At 39.7% G+C, this 24,022-nt stretch overlaps 1 long non-coding RNA gene across 2 annotated transcripts in view; it reads right to left on the bottom strand.

Annotated features, from left to right (window-relative positions):
* Window positions 1–23,633, bottom strand: part of LOC108640187 — a 64,485-nt gene extending 40,852 nt beyond the window's left edge. For both annotated transcript variants that reach the window (XR_003915796.1, XR_003915795.1), the window contains exons 1-3: window positions 23,232–23,633; window positions 22,510–22,556; window positions 19,380–19,461 (exon numbers count right to left, since the gene is read on the bottom strand). This is a non-coding gene — a long non-coding RNA (uncharacterized LOC108640187). The remainder of the gene's footprint in view (window positions 1–19,379; window positions 19,462–22,509; window positions 22,557–23,231) is intronic.
* Window positions 23,634–24,022: the final 389 nt, after the last annotated feature.

Below are 24,022 nucleotides of genomic sequence, written 5' to 3'. Positions count from 1 at the left end.
CTACAACCTCATCAAAAGCCTGAATATTCTCATATTTCTGTTCTCCTGTAAAAAATTGCAGGCTCAGGAAAGGAAAAAAGGCAGAAGCAGTGATACAGGTACCACTCCTGCTCCCATTGCTCGAGGCTCAGGCACATACCCCAACCAGACTGCTGCATGCAGACCCACTGCCACTGCAGCAGCCTCCTCTACCACTAAGTGCCTCCAAACTGGGGGCTGATGAGAAGTCACAGAGATGTAGCATTTCCTGAACTACTGCTGTAGTAATAGTACCTAGCTATAAACACAGTATCTGAGTTCAGATCTTTGGCAGGTGCAAGGCAGCACTTTATACCATATTCATAGCATATAAAGCATATCATGATGTTTAAGAATTCAAAGTTATTACACACCTGATAAATGCACATAAACCACTCATTCTTTCCCATTTCTTAGTCAACAGAATATTCCAGGTTATACTTCAGTGTAAATGCAGTCTTAACTATGAATCAAACACTTTCATCCTTTGTTGCGAGTATAACAGCAGTGGAGCATACAAAATCTACTTTCATTATGAAAGTATAAGATGAAATCCAGTACAGCACACCTTACAGGTAATTATAGATTAATATCACATTAAAAAGCTTCAGTATGCATTACAACAAAATGAGAAATAGAAAATACTTCACTACATTCAAGCAATTGTTTCAGGTTTATATACCAAGAAGGACTAAATGTATTGCATAGTACAAAGTGACAATGAAAAGTGTTTCTTATTCATATTTCTACACCCCAAAAGTTGAACCAGAGAATAATCACTTATGTCCATTTAGGTTCATTATGTCTAATAAACTGACTTATCAAGTTGATTAGACTGCAGACACACCCACAGAAAACTTACTTATGCAATCTCAGATGACTCTCTTTGCATACTCATTAGGTTATAAGTCTCTAATTACATTATTGAAGCATTTCTCTGAAACACTTCTTTATTTAGCATTTGAGCATTCGGAATTTATTTTTCTCCTCTAAGAATATAGGTGATGCCTCTGTCCATGTAAACTACTGAATCCAAGTTACAAAGGAAAATTTACATCTGGTATTTCTCAAACATGCTTCACTTTGCATTTAACATATGCTCTTTTAACATAACTTCTTCAGTGTGAATTCCTAACTCTTAAAAAAAACCCCTAAATTTCATTATACAAAACCAATACAAGTCATATTCAGAAAAATAATTTCCCTAAAATCTATGGATATAAATTTTCACTCTCAGACACAGATCAAACATCAGTCCAAAATATTAAAATTTGATCAAGTTATAAGCTTCTTAAAAGTGATTATTTACAGAGAAATGCGAGACAACCTTAATTTCAAGGAATACAATCATCTCTATTAAGTATATACACTACATAGAGTACTCCTATATTTTGCACACTCTGAAGGCTAGTACTGCAGTTCTCATGCTTCATGACCAAAAACATACACCCAAAATCAAAGCACAAGACATAATGAACATTAATTAACATATGCCTGTATAATATTTGTTGTAAAGAACAAAGCATCTACAAAATTCTTTTCAGAGCTAAAAGGTTTGCTTGTTCTTGACCAGAAATACAGGTATGCTCGCCTTTACTTTTTAAAAAATAACGTCATTTTAATTTTTATTTATGGTACTTAAGATGCTTCATTGTTAAGAAATCATGTCCTATGATAATCACTATCTGTTTCAAGAAGTATATCTGCAAACAGAAAATTGTGCCTAGTCCACATTTCATGAAAGGTGATCTACATTTTTCATAAGTGCCTTTTGTCATGTATTTCATTCTTATAATAATGACAGTATGACAATGTGTAGCACAAAGCTGAAGGCAAACACAAATTCTCTTGGGCCAGTGGTGAGAGAAAACAAATCATTCTCAGTCCTCCAAACACACCAAGGCTAATATAGTGTTAACTAAAACATTTTAAGAGTCAAGTCAGCTTAGTCCTAAGAAACCCTCCAGAATATGTGTTGTTTTGCCTAAACTGAACTTTCCTGCTTCATTTCCACTTCATCCTACTATATTCAAGTTGAATGTGAAGCTTTAAAAACTCTCATATTGTAACACTTTCCCACTTGTAAATCTGTTCTTTGCAGAGCCATTCTGATGTGAGGACAAAGCTACCACTGAGGCAGCTACAAGTAACCAGTGTCACAAGGGAAAGAAAAAACCACCCTGAGGCTCTGTAAAAGCAGCCCAAGAATTTCTATTCATACGAGAAGTTGAACCAATGGCAAAATACTGTTTCTCTGAAATGTTAATTTACATAAAGAGTATTACAATTTAGACATGGATTTACAGTCTGAGTAATTGATGGGATGAACACAGACAGATTTCCTTGTACGGTGTGTCATGTCCAAAGAACATTTGTTTCAGAGAACAGCATCCACCATGCCTGGGAAGCTGATTCATCAAGCTGATTCATTACACATGAGTCAGGTGCCCATTACAAAGGCATCATGAATCACTCCAGGGCTCTAGATCATATTCCAAATGCATACACAGCACAGGAAAGGTGTTCTTATACCATGAGCAAAGGAAGTACTTTCAGCATGCAGTCACTATTACATTTTTATTTTTAAAAAAAGCCAAAAATAAAGAAAAGAGAACCAAGGGAAAATGTCAAAGAAGCTCAGCAATTCTGACTCCTCCACATCAAAATAGTGCTGATAATATGACACTTCTCACTAAAAACAAAAGCAGTTCTCTACAAGATGTCTGGTTAGCTAATGAACCTAACTGTGCTGTCTCAGTGACCCCAGCCTTTGCTCAAATGAGACCACAGTCTCAGCAAAGAAGTGCCATGGACACTTTCCATTAGTCTCCAAGAGGCATACTAGAACACTTTCTGTTTCTATTGGATTTATTTAAATATAACAGCATCACTTCTTGGCTACATTAAGGTAAAAGAAATAGATATCAATATGCTACACCATACCATTAAAATGCAAAACTTAAAGCCTTATATCAAGTACTACCAAGTTTCATAATGCTCACATCCACAGAAAGGACTCCACATTTTCATATGTTATCCTATCCTAAGGTCCACACTGTCATATAGTTGTCCCATTAAAATATTTTGACAACACTAACCACTCGGGAACTGAAAGAAATACTTCCAATTCTCCAAGTTCAGATTACATAAATACAACAAACAAAATATTATCTTTAGTAAAAAACACAAGCTCTCATTTCATTCCAGGACACACTCCTGCTATCCAAAATTTCTACTGCATTCACCCAGCATAGCAAATTCTCATCTTGCACTGCTTTCCTAGCCTAAGTGCCTGACTATGGGACAAGATGGAGTCCTGGCACAGAGACAAAAGCCAAAGTGCAGAGGTTGTGGTTGGAGACTTCCTGAACATGCTAAAGGTAAAAACATAAAGGAAAAGCATAGCTCTTACAGTGTTGCAGAACAGTAGCTGAGACCCGCAAATGACATTTTAATCCCTCTAGATTGTTTTCCCCTCTAAAACATGGAAGTCAGCTCGGGGGGTATCTCCTCAGTAACTACCCAAAGGTGATCCAGGACTTGGAGGTGTTACCACAGCAGGTAGGAATCAGCTGTGTTTAGACAGGTGTGACAACAGACTAGTGCTTCACAGGTTGTAGATGCACCTGGACCCCCACTGCAGGGCAGCAGTGCCATACAATGCAGAGCAACAAGAGTTCATGAAGGAGAGAGGAACTGGCAGGTACAATAGGACTGCTATTCTCAGACGGAAGGCTGTTATCTTAAAAGAGAAAGAAGAAGTCTGACTCAGAAACTTAATAAAAACCACAGAGAAGTTTGACTGTGGCTGAGATGTAAATCAGAAGAAAAAGTGGTTTAAAGAGAGGATTTCTCAAACTTATTTTGCTGCTGAAAAGCTGTTTGGCAGAAATGCTGCAACTAGTTCATGATAGTATTGTTACTCTCCTTGCAGAATTGTTTTTAAAACTACATACTAATTACAGATCATCTTATGCCAAGGGCATCAGATTCCCTTACAGTGTGCCTGCTTCTCCTTCAAGACATTTTCACTTGAGCTTACCATGCCAGGAGATAGCAGTTGACTCTCTGTAGAGCTGGCCAAAAGACTTTCTCCTTTCCAGAGTGGAAGGGGCAACTAGCAGGTGATAAGAGCCTCACAAGTTAATTAAGGATGTGCTTCCTCATCTAAATTGCAAAGGTGCAAGGTGCAGCTTGTAGCAAGTCAAATGTTCTGCAACCCAACTTTCAGAGAGCGGGCACCAGCCACCAGATGCCTCACGCAGCTTACTGACAGTAACAAGCTGCCCAGCAAGAAAGCTGCCCAACTTTTGTTCCTCACCTTCTATTTTTAATGCAGTTTCCATGATTCAGCAAGTTTGGGATTGAGAAAGGTGCCAGACTGATGTCTACAGGTAGCCCTGTCTTCTATATCCCTTCACTTGTGTCTGCTATCTGTAAGTGTGACCCTGCTTGAAGAAAGCAAAATGGTTTCTGATTCCCTCCATTAAGCTAAATACTCTCAATTGTACTGGAGAACATGGTGATATTGCAACTGATAGCAGACTGGACCATTCTCAGTCTGAACAAACAAATGGTCAAGCACCAGAAAAAGGAAGCATCCACCAATTTAGCTTTTGGAGATTTAAGGCAAAGAAAAGGGAAGTGGTTTTTTTTCAGACCATACTAAGTACTTGCCTAACTCAGCTGCAAAATGGACAATCACAGTTCATCTACCCAGATGGCCTCAGCCACAAAAACCATACTTATACCATGCAGGTTTCTCCCAGTATTCACTGTTGTTCAGCAGGATAAATCCTATGCTATCACTACCAAATGCAGCTATTATTGACCTTTTAGTTATTGAAAGAAAAAAGAACCAAACAAAATCCACAAAACATAAAGAGGTGCTTCAAATTATCATAAATCAAAGGTCTTTCAGTTATGATTCAGAGTGTGGCTATTGGAAAATACAATTAATGTTAACACTGAAGGTCAGAACAATGTGCTTGTGTTAGAAACACTTTCATTTTTAAGCAAGTACAGGTAAATAAGAATGCATTACATTAAACGTTAGATATCATAGTAAAGGGGTTGGAGCAAGTTCATACCATGTAGAGAGTTAGGAAGTACTTTTCTTCCTCTTTCCAAGTTACTTTCTCCCTCTATATCCAAAAGTAAACAGACATAAAAGCCAAATCTTACCCAGCTAGTGGTCTATTGCTATTATTCCTACATCAGTTTCCACCTTAAGCCTCTGCAGCAGTTTTATTTCAGTCTCAAACTCTGCTTTGTTACTGGTAACCAATACTGTTCTTTTAATGATTAACTGAATAAATTAGCACCAGAGTCACAGCTGAACCCTGTGGAACAAGACACTATCACAATGGCTATATTTTAAATTAGGAGAGTAAACATTTACTCACAGCTGAGGTGAACAATTGTTAAGAGATAAAAGTATACGTAGTCCTTTCCTTTTAAATAAAAATAAAATAAAATAAAAAAGAACAAAACCCAAAACTTAAAAAGCTTTAATCAGCTTTGCTACTTAAAAATCAGACTTCCAGAGAAGAGGTAGCAAGAGATTAAAGCATATCTAAAAATCCATATAACAACTCGAAGGATACTAATCTGCTAATACACACTCCCGTGTCTTAAGGGCAGCTTATTGATACACACATTCATTGACATAGACTCTAAATAAGATTAGCCTGCATCAAAACAAGATTCCACCAAGCAGCTTTGGCAAACAGAATTAATACATCTGGCTACCTCCGATAAAATATTGCAAAAGAGAAAGAAAAATGGGCAATACAGCTTTGCAAATCTCTTAAAGTAACTGTATTCATCAATAAGCTATGTACTGATGGCCTGTGCTTCCTTGTGTCTGTCCTGCACAATGCAACCACAGTCCCTCATTCTTAAGTGTCAGGATACAAAGCCTCCCTAAGAATACGTGGATTGCATCTGCCAGTCATTCATGGACAACACAGTAATTATCTGAACCCTGGTTTAGCTGCAGATCTCACACTGCTGTGTTTCACATAACTCAGCTGCTTCTGTTTCCTAGTTTATAATCCAGTCCAATGTCAAGAGTGTGGATAAAAACTCTCAAACTCTAGACAAGGCAATTTAGCCTCGTTCAGCTGCCTGCTGGTCCCACACATCTGGAGGTAGTGCTTTCAGGTTGTTCTGTCTGGGGTAAGAGGAAGACATTGCTCAAGCTGAAGAGCAATTTTCCTTCCTACACTTAAGCACATCCAACCTGCACATCTTGTCTTTCCTTTAATCTTGGCACAGAGCTGGAAGCTGAAGTTTCAACTAGAACTCTGTCACTCAGTTTAGCTCCATACACATCCCAGGTAGATTTCCACAGATTTCCATTGCTTAAACCATCCAGCAGAAGCTACCACTTGGCAGCCAGCTCTTGCCTTCACACTCTACTGCAGTCTGGGAGTGCACCACGGTGGGTGCTTCCCAGCTCCTCCCCAGACTCCTCGGGCTCCAGAAACATGCTGCTAGGAATACAGGGACCTGCAGTCACATGCAGCCTAAGTGAGACGTTTTGGCAGCTAGAAACACTAAATGCTAATTTAATGCCTTTTTCTCTCCTCTTCATGAATAGCTCCAAGACGCTGCTCTTTCTCTCCTTGCCAATTCTTGTATCGCTGGAGCAAAAAGGTGGCAGCCCCTCTCTGGCCTGATTATCATTGCCACATACTCAGCTCTATCATCTGTATGCTTCACACACTGTCCTCTGATCTGGCAACAGTCCTGAGTACAAGCTAACTTACACCTTCAATATAATGGCTTTTGTGTCTTCTGCTGCTCTGGAATATATTACATGCAGCTGAAACAGAAGTCCAGCAAGTCAATGTCTGTCATCATCTTGTAAAAAGAACAAAAAACAGGGAAGAGAATGAGATCATTTGAATTTTTACATAGCTTGTTTTGTTTTCAGACCTTCCTGAGTCCATGACAGTCTCCTCTGCTGTTAAATACTTCTCTCCTGCATACTCCTGGAAGCAACCCAGGAAAGGGTACAAATACCAGAGATGCAAGAGATGCAGCATTTCAGTTACAGAAAAATGTTTCTGAGTATTAAAATGTCTTTCCTGTTTAGAGAGAGTTTGCACTTGCCCTACCAAAAGAGAAATCCATCTTCAGTTCTGTCACTCCAGAGACACAAAGTGCATAAAGAGTGGGATCAAAGAGCCTAGCATGGAAATCTTCAAATCAACCCTTACAGCTCAAAACTGTGTTTCCAAGTCACAGGGGAAGCAGTGGAGGGGGGGGGGAAGACCAATTCTCCTTTTTTCCCTTCCATCCCCCTCAAAAATGTTGCAACACATTTCTCAAACCCAAGTCCTATGCCTCAGGCCTCACAACTGTCTCACTTTGCTTCTTGGACACACCTTAAGGTTTACGTAACTGTGTGTGCCAACAGCACAGAAAAATGCACTACTGAAGGGCATCAAGGTTGTCACTTCACTATTAAGCCACTCTACTGTATGCACGGTTTAGCACAAGTACATTTACGCCAGCACATGAAGGGGCCAGTCCAGCATGGGGAAAAGTAACCCTGGCAGCAGGACCACCTCGCTCAGACAGTGTCAGCCACTGCCAGGCTAATGTGAACCTGAGGTGTTAGAGTGCAAGGACAAACTTGACCTCACATAATTTAACTTCCTTTAGGGATTTATTAAATCTTCCTCAGTATGCCCTGGAGCCAGTAGCACAGCCTCTGGTATCACCAGAGGCCCAACCACGGGTTCTGGGGAGAGTTCAGAGGTGAAAATGAGACTGCAGCCAACCCATGAGAGACCTCAAGTGTCCCTGGGTCTTGTACTCAGGTATACAAGAAGCATGACATGAGGTGGTAATGAGCCATACAAGGCTAGAGTAGCAGATGGGCTAATTGAGGGTGAGCAGCAGTGTGAGAGTAAGGAGAAGTGATGTTGGGAGGGTTAGTGGTCACTACAGACAGTCCAAGCTGAGCACCTGGGCCATGTCCTGGGCCCACCTGCCTTTCCCTCCCTCACCCTACCCTGCACAGGAATCCTTCAGCACTAGTTTGTTACTGATTCACACAATCAGGATGACTTTACAGTTGCTTGAGCAGATTTGCCCTTTATAGCACAAACAGGGTTACAACAGGATCACAGCCAGCTTCAGGATATAGGGAAGTGCCTTTGCACGGCTAAGCAATGGAAAATTAAAAAGGAAGAGAAACACTACCTCCAGTGTCTCCAACACTCCAGCTCCCCACCCACACAGCAGACTAACTGTGCTCAGTAACACAAGTTACTGGGTTTTAAGAGCAACAGGCATGCATGCTTCTTCCTGCAAAGGGAACACCCTGCCCACTCTTGGTTTCCAGGGTCCACCTTGCTTTACCTGTTCTGAATGGCACAGGCAAGACATGCTGACTGCAGTTTTTACATACTGAGCTCTACTGAGGACTCTCTATACCGTGACAAACTTTTAACAATGTGCACATGCAAAACCATTCCCAACCAGTAAATAAATCAAATCTTCACCATACTCAGCTCCAGGGGCCTCCTCTGTTCCTGAATAAAACTGGCAGTCCCTGCAACAGAGCAGCCAATTTCCACAAGAAGTTTGATCCCACTGGGCTGGCTATTCATTTCTGCAAACTCACACAGATCAAACCCAGTGTAGCCAAGGATAAGCATGCATAGTTGCACAGCAACACTGCAGAAAAGCAAGCCAAATTCACAGGGCTGTGGGTTCCTAAATTTATTAAAGAACCTTAACTTTTTAAAGCCATGTTGTCAGACACTGTGAAGTACTGCTTAAGTGATAATACTTAAATAAGAAAAACAACATGAAATGAATAGTTTCACTCTTCAGACTGAACACAGCAAGATACAAGATATAAATTAAGTATTCCAACTGGCAGTAGTAAGTTACTGATCCAGCTCTTTGAATCCAAAAGAAAGGCTGCCACTAATTAAAATATATCCCAAACTATTGGACTCTATTAGAGATCTATCTCTACCAGGACTGTCAGTGACAGCTGGCTCTGGACAGGTTCATCTGTCATATTCCAGGAAGATTTTCAGTCATTTCCTGGTAAAGACACTCTGCCTACAGACTGTGTAGGAAGATATCACATCTTAACAGGAAGCCTAGGTATGCTGTCATGCTCCTTTTTTAATAACAGAAAAGCATACAATTTCCAAATAGAAAAATATTTGGTAGTGGTATCAAAGAAAACAAGAAGGTTTTTCAATTTTTTCTTTTTAAATGGTAATATTTTAGACACCATCCTCTGATTACAGTGTGACTCCCTAACTTTCCTATTGTTATTAATGCCTACACTAGTCTGAGGATTCCTTCTAATTACAGTTTATTATACATTTGTCAGTTTTGTTTGCTAAGTAAGTTAGTAGCTAGGCTAATTTTCAGAGAGTGACCAAGAAAGATAATCTAATGGTTCCCTTTGGTTTTTATCCTTAAAAAAATGGAAAATAAAAAGATGCAAAGTCACCAGACTGAACTAGCTGAAACAGATTTCATGACACAGATCTTCCAGGCTACGAGACGTTAAAAAGATTTCAGTATTTGGCTCCACAGTTACATCTTTGTTTACAGCACAGACATCCTGGGACTCTCTTCTGTAACCCCATGTGAGTCCAGGTGTTGGTATGTGGGACAAGACGGAGCCTGCCAGTGGTTAAGCCTGAGAGGCAAGAGTGAGCTTGAATGAATCTGTCTTGGAGTCAGCCCCAATGTGCTCTAAGACCCTGCCAGTGTGGCATTTACAGTTCCTGTTTCCATGACTCAGTGCCTCACCCACTGCTCCTGGGCAGGCTCTCTGAGCAACATGGAGGAGGGGAACAGATGGTCAGCACATCTAAACTAGATACAGACGAGGAGGAGGATGAAGAAGTGCTGCACTACCAACAAGATGTCTGTGCTTCAGTCAGAGCTGGTAAATAGTTCAAAAGCTGTGCCCTGGGAACCATTAGCTTACTAGACCCATAGTTCAGATTGTTAGTGGTGGTAGAGTAGAATAAAAGGAAAGCCAGGAAAAATAAAGCATTTCCATAGAAGGAGCAAAATATTAGCAAATATGTTAGCAAATATGTAAGAGAGTAGCCTTGGGTAATCAGGCAGTTCCAGGTATTTCCAAGTTCTTTTCTTTCACAGCCTCAGAAAGGGGGTTAGAGCTCTTTGGTTGACCCTACTCCACAAACCAGAACAACCTCAAAGACACTGGGGAGGCCATGGTGTTTACAATTTCTACATTGTACTCCCAGATCTACAATGATGCTCCTGAATGGTCAATGACACCTAACAATGGCCAAGAATCTGGCCCATAAAAATCAACAGGGAAGGCAGTCATGCATGGCAGTTCCAGAAACCACTAAAGACACTACTATGTAACTCACCTAAAAACAGGGGAACCCTTCTTAAGAAATACATACATCCAGCATCTTCTGCCCTGCCCCAGAAGACACACATCTCCCTGGAATGTGTAATTTCAAGTTAGCCAAGTCTCTAATTAATCTGCGGTGCATAATTTATCAATTCTGGTGGGTTTTGAGATATAACATTATTGAGAGTTACAGCAAAGTTGTCAAAGTTTCAATACACATAACAGTTCTGTGTACATAATCAACTGCGTAAAGATTTTGGGGATTTAATATTAATATCTTGTGAATAATATACTTCACAAAGCGTTAGCTTCACTCTCTGGTATTTAAAATCCTGATTTGTAAATAATATTCTAATAGGATTGGGGATGTGGTATTTTATTAATAGACAAAAGAAACAATGTCAGATTAATTATTTCAGGGGTTTTTTTATCTTGCTATATTATGCTGAAATTTCTACAGCTTTTCATAGGTCTTAAATCTAATTTACCTCATTAAACAAAAATACTGTTAGTATAATTTGTACTTTAAATTCATAGAGAGTAAGCAAACCACTTACATGTAAACAGTCAGCAAGGCATGGTTAGCTATAGTGAAAATAATCTTTTAATGCTAGTAATGTTTTCATAGTCTCATGTTGCTTGCTCCTCATTGTCTTCCAAGAGCTTTGCTCTCCAGCAGTCCTGGTTTGACAAACAGCCCCTTTCTCTCTGCCTAATGCGTCACAGTGGAGCTTAGATTATCCATCCTTTAACTTGTCTTGAGGTGCAACTTCCTAAACTCTATTTAAACAAAAATAATAATGCCTTATTCAGCCTTAATAAAGGCTGTTTGAGATTAATATACATTTTACAATGTGGATTGTTGCATTCTTGCAACATAAGCCACTTCTCTGAGTCTTCTGTTCTGTATCCCTATGTGGGATGTTTAATACAATGGCCTCATTGTAATCACACAACTTTGGCCTTGTGTTGGAAAAATATGAAGAGAGCTTCCAGAATTGCAGAAAGATCAAAGGTTGAAGCCAGGAATTAATGACCTAATAGGCAGAGGTCTAAAAGTCAGCAAACCCCCTAACCCTGAAGCACAGCTCCTTAGACACTTGTCACTGTTTTCAGATTACTGCTGCTTTTTCTTTCTTCTCAGCTCTCATTCCACATTTTTGTAGCAGATTTACAGATTCCCTTATTTCCTTAAAGTGTAAAGATTAGGATCCTAGAACTTTATCTCTTCTCACTCATTGCTGTTTATAGTCATGTGACCTCATCTGAGGCTCACAGCAGCCTTACAAAATAAAACGTGAAACTGGTGTTACAAACAGCAGCTGTGGTTGCCAGACATGACTACAGTAATAACCAGCACCTCAGTCAGCCCTGAAAGCAAGCTTATTGATTGCTCAGTACCACTTATCAGTTTCAAATGATGTTACTGACTGACTGTCAGTAAAAAAAAAAACCTAACGAAGTCTTAGCAGCTAAACAACAAAACAAATGCCCCCAAAAGTCTCTTGTGCAGCTAAACTGAAGTACTTGCAGAGCACATAACAAAATATACTTACTATGATATCTATTTTTAAGTTGTTCAGGAAATAGCAAGCTCTTATTTTCTGCTGCATAGCTCTCTCTGTAATACCGATACCTTAGTGTTGTCTACTGTAAGAGGTGTTAATGCTCACTGATAATAAGAACTGTAGGGTTCTTTCCTGAAGATAAAGTTGTCATGGTTTTTAGTTGTTCTTAGGGTAGCACTATAGTGTTTCAATTACCTCACCTGTAAGTTTTCTTAATGCTCCAGACTATTTTGTAAAGCAGATTCCTGATTTTCCAGACAGAAGAAAGTGTTTCAGAGAAACTACTGGTTTAAATTCTTGTAGTTTAAGTCATCAATTATTTTATTATTGGCTTTAAGTCAAGACACTGTTTTGCCTATGCAAAACATTACATGTTGCAATGTCTTTGATTCCACTGCAATAACTAAGATGTATTTGAAGTAAACATCGATAGGCACAAGAAAAAGGGGGAAAGTGCTAGACATCTATATAATAGAGAAGAAGCTACTTAATTTTATAAAAGAAACTGTTTTGAATTAAAATATTTGTTAAAACCATCACTCTCCAATCATGATCAAGCACAATTCAGAGGTATAAATCCAGGTAATCTCGAAACTGAAAGCACCAAGTAAGAAGGATGAAGCTTCTTTTAAGGAATTTGGCAGATATATATCAGCTAAGGAAAAACAAGGTTAGAGAGTTTCTACTCCTTATTATGACTGGTGCTCAGTCAAAATTGGCAGTAGCTAATCACAGCAAGAGTAAGTGAAAGTACTCAGGCTCAACAACTAAGACACTATTACACTAAGGAACACAAGGAAGAAGTTAAATATGCAGCCATGCACTCACACACACATCAATCTCAATCTCTTTGATGACTCAGCCAGTACTTAGCACTTCATCTATGATAAGCAGTGTATAATCTTGTTGCATAATGGTGTAGCCTGTTATTTCTATAAGTCTTCTGCTCTCACAAGTTTTACACAACTATGAAGCAGTGTTGTGGAAAGCATGCTGGCAGCAATACAAAGATCTCACTGGTGTGAAAGCCAAAGCCTTTGTTATAAGCCGGGTGGTCAGACTGCCCAGTAATGCTGTTTGCTAATGCTATGCATTACCAAACACTGCTCCTCTGTGCATGATCTTTAAAGCTAATACTGTGTTTGATAGAGCAATATGTAATAATAATAGAGAATATTTCATTTAAGTAATCCATAAATCGATAGCTATGCTCTGCTATCCTAAGAAAGATATGTAACATGTAATTTCTACTGAAATGTAATTCCCAATTTATGATATTCAATGTTAGAGATACAAAACAAGTAGAACTACTAGCATCTATTACAACAGCTTTCAAATTAGGTGGAATCCAGATCTTTGCTTGGGAACACATTGGTAGAGATTATACCAGACATCTGTGACAGTGCATTGCTCTTGTTTGAATTTTCCTGTACCTCAGAAGAGGTCACAGCATTAGGAGTCTACTGGAGATCAGCCACATAGAATCGTGGAATGATTTGGGTTGGAGGGGACCTTAAAGACAATCTAGTTCCAACCCCTCTGCCATGGCTTGGGACGCCTTCCACTAGACCAGGTTTCTTCATCTCCTTACACCCATCCTTAATGTCCCCACATTGCACAAGTCCCACTGGCTTTGCCACGCTTGTCCCTGTAAGTCCAATGCCCTGCCAGGGTGGATACTGGAGCAGCTGGCCCCACTGAGGAGCAGGGATCATGATGCAGAGCCCTCCTCTGCAACTGTTTTGGGTGGATGGGAGTCTCCCTCCTGACTCCTGCCCCCTTTAGGCATTTCCCCAGGGCCATAGGCAGCATGACAGGGAAGTGAACCTTAGCAGGAAGGGATGCCAGTCCCTGTGGTTGTACACAGCTCATATATCCCCCACCCTAACTCCAGAATTCCAAAACAATGCTCTTTGCCCAAAAACTATACTGAAAATGACACACAGACAGACTAACAAAACTACTGAATTTCACATTTTCTGTATTCAACAAGTTATGTAAGAGAAAACACAAAAAACCAGCAGAGGTTGTAAGCTGTAGATCTTTATGCTACATTCAGGATGATTTTCCAAAGTCTTGTTCTCCCAGAAGATGTGATGCCAGAACTTTGGAAGCATCCCAAGAAATTAAAAGTTTGTCAACTTCAGGTGAAGTACTAATTTAAGAAACAAGCCAGGAGAGGGATATATTTATAAATCTACAGTGCAGCCAAGTGGACACATTTAGAAAGCACTAATCCATTAATCATCTCGTCACAATAGTGATGTTTGTTCAAGAGATACTGCCATGCTCCAGTGACAAATACACCAGACACACTTGGCAACAACATGGTTTTGGAGTTTCAGTTTCATGCAGAAGAAAGTTCAGGCATTGCTCCTTCAGGCAAGAGTGGAAATACCTGATGCAAATAACCAGGGATGCTTCTCTTCATGAAGGCTGTGTGCAGATTAAGTCCAAACACTACCTCCAGAAAACCTCCTGAAGGCACTGCATTAAGTCTGCAATATGGTTGCTATTCCCTCTGTAGATTCTGTAGAGTATTGTCTGAGATTTCCTGATATTACCCCTAAGCACAGCTTAAAGCTACTTGACAAAATTGTTAAAACTATTTTTCACATTTTTCATGAAGACTGTTGTGGTTTACATTGACTCCAACTTTTATTATCCATTTTCAGTAGTGCATAATGGCAGGGAATAAGGATGTAAGAGTATAACCATTGCTATTGTAAAAGAGATTTTTCTGCTGGCTTTCATAAGTATACAGCTGTATTTTTTACCTTCAAGTACCATAACCAGGGAGGAAGACTAAGCCTGCAGAACCTCCTGTTAAAACTGCCAATGCACATTTGTGTATGTGGATGAACTAAGTACTGTTATATATCATCGTGCAATTAAGCAACAGACATGATGCATATTTGTTTTTAAATGTCATTTTAAATGTAACTGCATCCTTAACAACTTCCATGAGAATGTGGCTCACCCTTACAGTAAAAAAAGAACAAACAAAACACAAACAAACAAACAAACAAACAAAAACAACCTCCCCAAGAAACAGTATAAGAAAGGAAGGATACAGCAATGAGAATTTAAAACTAACAGAAATTCAAGAGATGATGCGTCACTGACTTTCTGGCTAAACAATAGACACTATACTTGTGTTAAAAACAGCACATCAACTCTATCAGGTGAGTTGCTGCTGTCAAAAAAGAAACTGTGTGAGAGGCAACAAGAAAACAGCTAGCTGTCAGACATGTTACCTGAAAAAAGAAAGGTCTAATTTATTTACCTCCCTGTAATATGCTTAAGTAACTGCTGGGCAGCATATGAGGGGGAAAAGGCAGTTATTTGTCTACCTTTGCTATCGGTTCACCAAGTAAATCATCAATGGTAATACATTAGTTGAAGCTTGGTATTTCTTTGAAGAACTGCTAATTACAGTGTAAGGTTATTATCAAGTCTCTGCAGAACAATGCAGAGAACCATAATGAGTTCACAAGGTCATGCAAACCAGGGATCAAAAAACGCATATTTTTGTTTGAAAGACAGATACTCCCACAAACTCTTAACTTACTTCTATCCAATTTTCCCCAGAACAGTGAGGACACTTTTAGAATTCAAAAGTATTTCATGTCTTCTTCACGCATAACAAAAAAGAAGTTTAATAACAGGAAAGCAAGCTCTGGTTCAACTTAACAGCAAATCTCTGGACTTTAAAACACATTGGTCCCTCGCCTCATTTGAAAGATGAAAGTGCTCTCTCCTTCCCATTCCCCCTCCAACATCAGGTAACTTTCACACTCAACAGTACTCTCTTCTCCCCTGCCCAGCTTCCCTACCACTGACATAACATCAGAATTCGACATGTAAAAATCTGTAAGGCCACATGCCAGGTAAGGACCAAGTGGCAGCCACAGATAGTTACCAGTTAGAGGAATGTTTCTTGTCACACCTATTTTACCATGCCAGAGTTTGCTAGGAAAGACCTGGTTTCATCACTGAATGACTGAAGGGTCAAAGACAGAACATCCTTCTCAGTCAGAGGGCTGGAGTCTGCCTGCCAACACAGCTGTACTGGCACAAACCTAGTGGAAATGTGCCCTCTCCTGGAAGAAAGCTTATTTTCCTGACAATGTGGCTATGAACACACCTTCCTATCTGTCTCTGCTCCTGGGTTTTGTCAAGACTGGACCAGCTAACATAGAGCAAATCACTTGAACACACAGTGTTTCCCACCCAGTTTTTCTTTCCCAAAATCAAGCTGGCTGAGGACATGGCATACATTTCTTCAGGTCGGAGACAGCAACATCCAAATCCCCATTCCCACAGCAAGCTGGGAGCTGCTATACTCCAACCACAGCACCACTGTGCCACACAGACACACAGAGAGCCGAAAGAGTCACACTATCATTGCCATACTGTAGATAGAGGGCCTGAGACTGCATTTCTTATTGCTGCCTTTTCCTAATTTACAGGGCCAAATCCATAGAATGAGATGGGGAATGTAACCTGAACCCATCCACGCAGGAACTCCATATCCTGCCTCATTCCTGTCAGGTAATGAGAAAATGAGAGAATTCATAACCTCTGTGCAGCTAGCACAGAGGTTATGAATTCTCACTAAAAAATTACTAATTATTCCTCATTCCAGGGAGGTATGTGTATGCAAGAAGGAAAAAGAAAGGCAGCAACCAAGGGGACACAGAGAGTCTTCTGAAGCAAGCTTACAACGCTTATACCGTATAGTTTATGTCTGACGGGCAATTATTCCTCCAATATGTGCTGCCTCACATTGTTCAAGAGCAACTGTTCACAGCTTCAATTAAAGCACAGAAATCCCCTGTTTGTAGGGTAGCATTTTCCTTTGCTGCAGTGCACTTAGTAATGCATTTAACTCTTCAAAGCACTAAGATCATACAGCAGGATTCTTGAATTAGCAGCACTGCAGGCTCCTTACAAACCTGATCACTCAGAGTTCAACAGCCCAGTTGCCCATGCATGACCCTCCCAGTTCACAGGGAGCTTGCACACACTGTATTGCAACTGCAGCCTTTCAGTTCCAAAAGCACTGTGAAAGTTTTTTCTACTTGGTGATTAGCTTTCATCACTGGATCCCTTCATATCAGTCAGTGCAAGAGTTCAAAGACAGGTCCAAGTCAAGATTTGCAGCCTCTGGACACACAAGAGTCCCATTGTTTTGAACAGTTATCCCCGCTAACAACTCCATCGGAGTTTTTTCTTTCATGCAAAACTACCTCTGATGTCAGTGAGCCAAATGACTAAGCAGGCAGCAGTAGCAGTAGTATGAATCAGGTCCAGTGGGAATCTTGCACATACTGAAGTGGATGACAGCATATGCTTCCTTTATAAAAATACTGTCATAAAAACCACAGATACAAAAAAGCCAACTTACATTCCACATAAAACACCCAAAAGGTATAGCATGCTGGAAAAGAGAAAACATTTGTCTCCCCTGAAACTCTTTCAATAATAAATACATATACAATCACATAGATTCGTGCAGCATGTCCTCATGGACAAGAATAGATTTAGATTATATGTTGAGTGCTGTACTCCAAGCTTACTTCTAAGAGCAGTTCTTGAGAAAGTAAGTTCAAATTCACTAAGTCCCAAGGAAGCACCTCTAGTGAAATGCCAGTCATCTGTTGTTTGCAGCACAATTACTGTAGTTATTCAGGCAAGTCTGGCCTATAGAGCTATTGGTAATAGGACAGACAATCCAAGCCTGGAAGTTACCAGATAAACAAGACTGCAGAATACTGCTGGTACTGCAACATTCAATTCAATAAGAAAAGGCAGGCGTGCCACTGATACAAAAATGTAATTCACAGCTCCTGCACTGTAGAAAGGACAAACAAAAGCAGTAAGCTGCTTGGGAAAGAAGAGTTTCCTCTTCAGGCTTTCCCAGAAGGCTGAATGGCCACATGCATGTAAAAAGGTATCATTGTGGACGTATGTCTGCTCGTATCCAACTTACAAGGCCTCACTGCTTGAATTTTCAGGCACAACGGGCTACCCAAAATGTCATTGTTTCTCATCTAAGATACTGACTTCAAAACACAGGTTGTGATTTTCAGAAGTGCTGAAAATCCAAAGCAACTGGATATAGGTAATGTAGCTATAAAGAATTCCTAAGGAAAGTATTGATGCCATAGCCTATATGTAACAGCATGGTCTTAGTAAAACAAACTCAGGAGTACATTTTAACATGAAGTCCCAGCCTTAACATAGAGCTCCTTATGCTTTATACTTTTATACAATCATAGAATGATTTGGATTGGAAGGGGCCTTAAAGATGACCTAGTTCCAACTCCCCTTGCCACGGGCAGGAACATCTTCTGCTAGACCAGGTTGTGCAAAGTCCTGTCCAAACTGGCCTTGAACACTTGCGGGGATGGGACATATATCCTTGTGCAGTATCAGCCACGGTCTGATCCATCACATACAGCACTTACAGAGTTTTGGGACACATATACTATTCAGAAGCCATGGTGTAAGTTTTATGTAGCTATTCTCTGCACCAGCTTCCCACTTAGATACATTTATTTTGCAGAATGACTCACTTCTCCTTAAATTAAACCACTTCCATTGTAAGCCATCCTAATAGCCCAAAAACATTACTTTTACTTTCACACCTTAGTGTATTTGACACCACCAGCATTGTTCAAACAAGTCCTTAGATAAGTATGCCCCTTCACTTTCTTGGTCAACATGAGATTAGCTCAGTTGTTTACAGCATGGTGCTAATAACTGCAAGGTTGTGGTTTTGATCCCCATATGGGCCGTTCGCTTAAGAGTTGGACTTTACAATCCTTGTGGGTCCCTTCCAACTCAAAATATTCTGTAATTCTGTGAATATGCAAACCACTGGTAGTAGGTTTTTAAAAGCAGGCAGCAAATTACCTTTCTGAATAAATTTTCATTCTGATTTGAGCAACCAAACTGCACTCACATGGAATGAATAACTGTTACTTATAAAAAATCAAGTCTTGTCCATTCCCAATCTTTGGAAGTCAAAAGAAAACTCAGACCTAAAGCAACCAATCAAAGCAATTCCTTTTTTCCCTTCTACTTCTATCTAGATGTTAATTGGCTGGCCTGCCACATAAACATTTGAAATACGAAAATAAATGTGAAAACCTCTACAATACAAAATATCATATTTAAGAAATATGTCAAGCTCTGTACTACAGCATAAACAGCCTATGAGGATGTATCAGCACGGAACAGTGGGGACATCCTGTGGCCACTTATATTCTTTACACTTTAATGTTCACATTATTATTTTTAATGCATTTGTTCAATGACTTTAGCAAATTACATGCAAAGTCACTTAATAACATGAGAGGGCCCAAAGGCAAAAGAATTTACTTAATTAACTTCCCACCTACCACTTTATATAATCTCTTCTCAGAAGTTGCTGTGCACTCTCTGATTTCAAGATCTTTTCTTCTGGGTTATATACCTTCCAAGCTGAAAATAAAAAAAAATTTAAGGAGCTTGAGCTGGTCTAGATGACAACACTAACCCCTCACAGCCATGTATACAAGTAAAAAACAACATTCTAATTTAATTTATTTAGATTTACAGCAGTGTTCATAAAAGGCATGTACTTCTCAGATCTAGGCATTCTGCCAACAGGAAAAATACTATGAGATTAAATACATGTGCAGAGCACCTGCCAATATTGTAAGCTAAGCAACTGCAAGAAAACAAAAGGCCAGCAACTCTTGTGAATCTGAACACACTTCCTTTCATCCCCTTCCCTCCAAGGAAGGAACAGTTTCAAGACAGATATGTGTGCAGACTATGAGATTTGAATGTTCCTCACAGACAAATTCTCTCTGTTTTCACACTTGCACAATGGACTTCAGCTATACGCTTGAAGAAAAGGTTCCCTAGCCAGCTAGGGACAACTGTGGCTTTACCACTCAAGATCATATTAATGTACTCACCTCTGATCATTTTGACTTCATCACTTTTAAAAACAAAAAGCAAATTAACTTCAAGGGCAATTAATCTGTAAGTTTTATATGTGCATATTTTCTCACTACAGGGAAGAAGAACATTTTCTTTTACATTTGCAACTTCAAGCAATTCATCATCTCTACTTAAGCTGCCTACAAAAGGCTGGGGATAGCCAGTGCCAAATCCCAGAGCATATATCCAAGTGTTCCCAAGAAGAAGCTCTGCAGTTTGCATGGTCCACAATTTGAGTCAATTTAGTGTGGCATTCCAGATGGAAATGCAACCATGTACATCCCCGAAGTGTGTTGCAGCTGTATAGTCCATTTAGGAGATCTGTTCCTGTACATATCTTCTTCAAAGTGAAAGACACATCTCATCCTTCCAAGCAAGACATTCATGTTTTCCATCAGGAACAGACCTTGTTATTTGCCAGTCAGAGGACGTGTCATCGCAAACAACATCCTGCAGGAAAAACTGCACTTCGTGCCTCAGCAATTCACAGGCACTACAAATCAAAATTCATCCAACCACACTGAGGTGATACAGCATTTCTGAGCTCCAAATACCATTGTCCACTAAACTGAACCTTTAAAATAATCACACTGGAGCTAAAACCAAAGCAGTCTAGGTTATTCTCAGTGTTGAACAGTTTACTGTGCTTAGACTGCACAGGTAAAGGTTGTACAGATGTTACAGTTAAGGTAAAAAAATCTGTTCTCCACTACCTGTGCAAAACAAGAGTTCATAATTATCAGTTTATAATTATCAACTCAGTCTAAATCTGCTCCCACAAAATACGCCTCTCAGCTTCTCTCACACTTGTCATCAACAGCAATATTAGAAATTATCTAGTGATTCATCTTGAAAGCATTTGTCATGCATGCTCATACTAAAGATTTTTTTCCCATCTAAATATTCACATACAAAACACTTTCAACAAAGATGTAGCTGTGAGCTGAACCTGAGTTTGCCTAAATCCACTGTAAAGTGGACTCGTAAGCACTTGTTCCAGAGTATACATGTACCTCAGCCATGATTACCTAGCAGGTGGCTGGTTAACATTCCCATAAAACACTAGTAAAAAGATTACTTTCTAGCTGTTCTACCAATCCCATTCTACTAAAAAACCCCCAACATACCACATAGCTTTTGTCAGTGGTATTACTTATGATACATCTGGTAAAAAAAAAAAATACCTGGAAGCACCAGAGGTGATCAGAACAGCACGAGGGCCCCACTTAAGCACGGGGTAGAATTTCACATTCTTAAGGGAGGCAAGAGGGATTGCTTGGGCATGCTCTGCTTTATTCCCAAAACCCACTGCCACTTACAAAGATTGCTGCTCTACTGCCTTCACATTGTGCACACAGACCTTCTCACCCCCACATCATGCATCTGTAGCAATAATTAGACCTATGAATGTGCTAGTATTAGACACTCACCCCAATGCATCAGGCTGTGCACTTGCCCACCATTGTACAAAGTAACAACTGAGAAACACCTGTGCTAAATAACACCAGACTAATCCACTATTAAAAGTCACAGTTTGTGCTCCAGTCTGCAAAGGTTTCTACTGAAGAAAGGTGCTGAGCTGCCAGTGAATCATCACTGAAAAAAATAATCTGAGACCACAACAGTTTAATAAATAACTCTGAAAGGATTTTACAGAGCCCATGTCTCCTATCACGCTTGTATAAGCTGTTTACAACAAGGGGCTAAGAAAGGAATCCTCAGGGAGCCACAAAAGGGGGCATATTCTTCCCAGAAGAGTTATGTGATTTTTGATATGAAGTAATCTGATGTATAGATGAATGAGACAATAAACAGTTTTTGGAGAGGAAAATGATTACGCTGGATTCTGAAACTAAGCACAGCAGGCAGCAGGTTTACAGAGAGGTGTTGGAAAGACTCATACGATTTCCTAAAAGGTGATATGCTTAATCCCTCAGAAAAGGAAGATTTAACTGTTACCATCACTCTAAAATGTAATACCAGATCTCATAGGTACAATGCAAGGATAAACCCTTCTCATGGCTTCATCTGGCACATGATTTAAATTACTCTTCTATTATTAAGGCAAACACTCAGGACTATACCACGCATTATATATGTCACCATAAATCCACTGGAAAGCATTTCCCTTAGCCATGAAAAGAAATCCATACTTGTTGACATGCCACCGCAGTAGAGACTACTGTCCAATTACTTTTGTGCAACATTATCAGAAATAACAGGCCTATCTCTCAAGATTCACCACATTCCTACTGAAGTGAAATGGTTCAGCCCAATGTGCATCATAATGGGAAAAATAATATTAAAAAATACACCAGATTAAAAATTAATCTCTTTGTTCATGCTAAGTGTGGTTCTCTTCAAGTGAAACTGGAGAGAAGACATTATGGAACAACTTGCTCTGTTGATCCCTAGGTTAAATCTATAGAATGTATATGGAGTGAGAATATCAGCCTTTAAGTGCTTTCACGTTTTTCTCAGATGAAGTCTATTCTAGAAAGGGAATCATAGAAATAATACTTAATAAAAAAGAAAACATACCAACCAGGAGTTACTGTAGCCATTTCTATGAGTCATATACAACGGCCCTGTTAAAAAAAAAAATACAAGCTGATCAGTTGGAGATGATGATTTTGAAGACTGATGGTCCTTTTTTGTGTTTATACACACTGTGTTTAGTATACTTGATAAACAAAATATGTCCACAGTCCTACCAGCATGAGGTGCTTCTACAGAAAACAAGTCAACAACAACAAAGTCAGCTCAGTTGTTTTGTAGCCTCTGGCAATAAGTGCTGTATATTTATATAAACCTCACAACCAAACCTTTTGAACACTGAACTGCTCTGCAGTGAGAAAGCAAGCATCTTTTTCCCATGTGCAACTGACTCACTAATGTCCATAAGACACAAAATCTGTATCACCCAAACATTCCTTCTCATGGGATATAAATAATAACACCAAAACCAAGCAGCACTGACGAGTAGTGAACAGCAGGTATACAAAACACTCCTAGTCCTCTGAGTTTTATCTCACACCCCAGTCTCCCTGGGTCCTTTCTAATTACCCATCCATGTAACATTCACAATTCCCAAAGCAGAGGCAAAAAAGTAGAATTAAAATCATTAGCGTGACATGAGAACATGAAAACACACAAACGTGGGCCAGCCTGATGCCATTATTTTTTAAAACATCTTGCTAATACAGTGACTGATTCAGAGAAGTGTGTTTTAAAACATTCAAGGCAGTCAAGTTGTCTCTTACCTAATACAACCCTTCCTCCTTCCTTCCTGCTGCCTGATGTCTTCCTCTATCATAAGCTGCTCAACTTCGCAGTTCAGGGAGTCATACCTTTATTTATACAAGTTGTTTAAAACAACTACCTCACAAGAAAAGTTCAGTTAGAAATACTAAAATCAGATCTACAAGATCAGCCATGTGAATATATGCATAAGTAACTCCCCAGTGGTCATTCCAGCCATTCTCTACCTCCACAGAAGCAAAACAAACTGCAGGAACAAAGCTGTAAGACTTTGGAGCAGCTACCATGTAACAATTCATTTAACTTTGTGAGCCCTGCACTAACTTATGAGGAACAACTTGCATGAAGTAAACAAAAAAGCTGAAGTAAACAAAATCATGCCCTTTACTTTTTGTATAGATCACCATGCATATGCATAGGGCTATACGGCACAAAAATATTTAGTTTAATTAAAAACCAAAAATTGCCACATAGAAGGACAAATTCCCGAGTAAGTCCTTTGCTTTATTAAATCCTATGATGAGATAATATAAGATGACATGTCCTTTCTTCTTTGTATTTCTTAAAACCATCTCGCATGCTTCAGATTGCCCTGTCTGTTGACAGTCACCAAACGCTGTCTGTCCCTCTCCCGCGCCAGCCAGCGGCTGTTTCAGGCTGCCGGCCCACGTCCAGCAATGGACAGAAATAGTCCTACAAATATGACACCTGGGACAGCAGTCGCTCAGACAGCGGGTTGCAGGAACCGGCTTTCTTTTGCACTGAACATCAGCTATATTTGGGAGAGTGAGCA

This window comes from Manacus vitellinus, unplaced genomic scaffold (assembly GCF_001715985.3).
Source record: "Manacus vitellinus isolate BGI_N305 unplaced genomic scaffold, ASM171598v3 scaffold_22_pilon, whole genome shotgun sequence".
NCBI classification, from domain to species: Eukaryota; Metazoa; Chordata; class Aves; order Passeriformes; family Pipridae; genus Manacus; species Manacus vitellinus.
The sequence above is the reverse complement of the archived record's forward strand: the minus strand, read 5'-3'. Positions and strand labels throughout refer to the sequence as shown.